We start from the raw sequence: 4,220 nt of genomic DNA, 5'->3' as shown, positions 1-4,220 counted from the left end.
TAATTTTGTAACGGTTTTGGCATCAATCAGATGTCCATATTTTGGATTATATATAAGTATATGTTTGAGTTCATTTGGATGGTGTGAACAAAGTGAAAAATATTTTTCCCTTTTCTTTTGTGCTGGATTTTCTTTTATTCAATCTTTGTTGTTTCTGCTCCTAGTTATACTAGAAGAGCTTGTTGAATCCTGGGGCATACGCGTAATTTTATCATGGTGTGGGCGAAATATCCTTAAGGACAGTGTCCTTGACACGCCTCAAGCTAATTCTTTTATTCTCCATAATCATCAAATATTTTTCCAACAGATTTTGCCAATTCAATTAGAAATCAAAGGGCATTGTAACATTATTTTTTTAGAGGAGAGGCACATCTTTATATGGCTATCCTTACTGGAGGATTATGGATCGTTCACATCAAGTGCTTTTGAATTAAAGTTTAGGGGAATGATCTATCCTTTAAGATTTTTAATTTGGGATCTATGGTTTAACCCAGAGGAAGAAACCATGATTGCAGTGGCATGGATCTCTTTCCCTAGATTACCTACAAACCTTTTTGACAAAGAATCAATATTTAATTTTTCATGGCCCAAGCAGTTGGAACTCCCTTGGTGATTGATAAAGCTACGACCAACCAGGCCAGGCCAAGTTGTGCACCTGTGAAGGTGGAATTGGATTTACTAAAAGAATTGCCAAAGAGAATCCACATCAGTTGCATGGATGAGGAGACTGGGAAGTAAAGGCAAAATGGCAGAAAATACAATATGACGACTTGCCCAAATATTATAACTATATATTGTAAGTTACAAGAAAATGATCTGCAATGTTCCTGCCTCCTGGGTTGTTCATCCTAAATATAGACCCAAGTAAGAAGAACCGAAGCAGGAGCAAGATGACATGCCTGAAAAATATGTTGGGCTCATGCCCATGTTGTCCAGCCAAAGGCCCAATGGCCTAATCCTATTCTCTTTTGGTTTCCATTTCTATTTGGAATTGGATTCGGTTTATTCCTATTTTGAGTGGGTTTTGGCTTTAAGAGAAAGTACCACTCATGATCTATAAATAGGACAACCTTGGAGAATTATTCTATGCTCATTGATACAAGTCTTTGAAAGACTCAAGCACATAAGAGTGATTTTTGAGAGAGCTTTCATCAAGAAGAAGAGAGAAGAAAAGTATTTATTTTGATGCAGATTTTTATTCCGACCAGTCAACTTCAAATCACGTTTTCCGATTCGTTAACCGTTGGATCGGGCTGAAATTTTGACTGAGTGTTCGTAACATCTTGGTCTTGGATTTGAACGGTGAAGATCGGTTTTTGAGGCTCGTAGCATCTGATTTCGAGCCTCGAATAGCAGCTTTATTTTTGTGGATTATACTATTTCTTCAATTGATTAGTTGTTGCTATTGTTGCTCCGTGTTTGGCCCTTGTTGTGTAGCCAATTTGGAGAACTTTTGTAACCCTCTTATTGTTATGGTGAAGCTTTTTGGATCTTTGTGATCCCATATTTTTTACCTTCGATTTGAAGGGTTTTCCACGTTAAAATTTGGTGTTCTTTATCTTCTTTATTTTCGGGGTTGCCTCTTCCTCAACATAACAGTGGTATCAGAGCCTTGGTTGTTTATCCGGGTTGTTACGGAATGGAGGCGAATATGAGCAAGATGGTATGTTTAAATGGGAGAAATTATAATGTTTGGAGAAGCAAGATGAAAGACTTGTTGTTCGTGAAGAAGATGCATCTACCCATTTTTTCAGCTCATAAACCCGAAAGTATATCCGATGAAGATTGGGATTTCGAGCACCAACAAGTATGTGGATATATACGACAATGGGTTGAAGATAATGTTCGCAACCATATTGTGAACGAGATACATGCGAGATCATTGTGGAAAAAGCTAGAGACTCTTTATGCTTCAAAAACCAGGAACAACAAATTGTTTCTGCTAAAGCAATTGATGACCTTTAAATACAAGGAATGCAACCTTATCCTTGATCACATAAAATTTTCAGGGCGTCCTTGATCAGCTATCTGGAATGGGAGTTAATTTTGATGATGAAACACAAGGACTTTGGCTTCTTAATACTTTGCCAGACTCTTGGGAAACTCTTCATGTTTCTTTGACAAATTCAGCTCCTGGAGGTAAGGTGACCATGGAATATGCCAAGAGTGGTGTGTTGAACGAGGAAGTAAGGAGAAAATCTCAGGGTTCGTCCTCACAAGCAGATATCTTGGTTACAGAAGACCGGGGGAGAGATAGAACAAGAGGCTCAAGGAATAGAGGTAAAAGTAGAAGTAAGTCAAGTTCCAAATACTATAATATTATATGCAACCACTGTGGCAAGAAAGGACACATCAAAAGGTTTTGCCGCAAGTTGAATCAAGACACTAGAGAAGGAAAGAAAGCTGAAAATAGCGAGAACAATGTTGCTGCTATTGTTCGAGATGACCTTCTTTTTGCTTATGATAAAAACGTCATCAATTTGGTATCCCATGAGACTAGCTGGATAGTAGATTCTGGAGCTACCTCACATGTCACACCAAGAAAAGATTTTTTCTCATCTTATACTGCTGTTGATTCTGGAGTGTTAAAGATGGGCAATGCCAGTGAAGTTAAGGTGTTTGGTGTTGGCACAATTTGTTTGAAAACTAACAATGGTTCAACGTTAGTTCTTCAAGATGTCAAGCATGCTCCAGACTTTCCTTTCAATTTGATCTTCGCAGGAAGATTAGACGATGAAGGTTATCATAATGCCCTCTTTAATGGCCAATGGAAGCTTACTAAGGGCTCGTTAGTAGTGGCTCGAGGAGTCAAGTCTGGTTATTTATATGTGACACAGGGCTCTATTCTGAATGACTCAATAAATATGGTGGAAGGTGATACTTTATCAGAATTGTGGCACAGAAGATTGAGTCATATGAGCGATAGGGGGATTACGTGTTTGGCTAAGAAAAGTTTGCTTTCTGGATTGAAACAAGCAAAGCTGAAAAGGCGTATCCATTGTTTAGTTGGAAAACAGAAAAGGGTTTCCTTTCATAGTCATCCTCCCTCAAGAAAGCCCGATTTATTGGAGCTAGTACACTCTGATTTGTGTGGTCCTTTTAAAGTAAAGTCAAAAGGTGGTGCACTTTACTTTGTGACCTTCATTGATGATCATTCTCGTAAGCTCTGGGTGTATCCTTTGAAATCTAAAGATCAAGCACTTGGCGTGTTTAAGGAATTTCAGGCCTTAGCTGAGAGACAGACGGGGAAGAAATTAAAATGTATTCACACTGATAATGGTGGTGAATATTGTGGTCCCTTTGATAACTATTGCAAGGAACAAGGAATTTGTCATCAGAAAACTCCGCCCAAGACACCTCAATTGAACGATTTGGCAGAGAGGATGAATAAAACTCTAGTTGAGAGAGTTAGATGCTTACTTTCAGAGGCTAAACTTCCAAATACATTTTGGGCGAAAGCACTTAACATTGTTGCCTATGTTATCAATTGTCTCCTGCTGTTGCTTTGGATGGTGATGTCCCAGACAGAGTTTGGTTTGCCAAAGATGTTTCTTATGATCACCTGAAAGTTTTTGGGTGTAAAGCTTGTGTGCATATTCCTAAAGATGAGAGATCGAAACTGGATGTCAAAACTAAGCAGTGCATCTTTACCGGTTATGGTCAAGATGAGTTTGGATATCGTTTTTATGATCCAGTTGACAATAAACTTATTAGAAGTCGTGATGCAATATTCTTTGAAGACCAAACTATTGAAGATTTTGACAAAGCTGAGAAGATAGATTCTCAGAGTAATGAGAGCTTAGTTGATATTGATCCAGTTTCAATTGCTAAGGCACCTATTGCACATGAAGGAACCCAAGACAATGATGGAGATAGTGATCAAGATCAAAATGATCATCATGGTATAGATATTATGGATTCTCCAGTTGATGAAGTTGTGGTTGATCAGCAACCAATTCCTGCACAGGTAACTACTTCGAATTCTCCTAAACCTCTCTTAGAAGATCTACAAAGGAGAAGCAAAAATCCATGCGCTATCCTCATGATGAGTATGTACTTTTGACTGACATGGGAGAACCTGAGAATTATGATGAAGCCATGCAAGATAATCACAAAGATCATTGGATCGAAGCGATGGAAGATGAGATTAAGTCACTCCATGAGAATGGCACATATGAGTTAGTGAAATTGCCGAAAGGTAAGAGAGCTTTATCTAACAA

The sequence above is a fragment of the Nicotiana attenuata genome, unplaced genomic scaffold (genome assembly GCF_001879085.1).
Source record: "Nicotiana attenuata strain UT unplaced genomic scaffold, NIATTr2, whole genome shotgun sequence".
Classification (NCBI taxonomy): Eukaryota; Viridiplantae; Streptophyta; class Magnoliopsida; order Solanales; family Solanaceae; genus Nicotiana; species Nicotiana attenuata.
The sequence above is the reverse complement of the archived record's forward strand: the minus strand, read 5'-3'. Positions refer to the sequence as shown.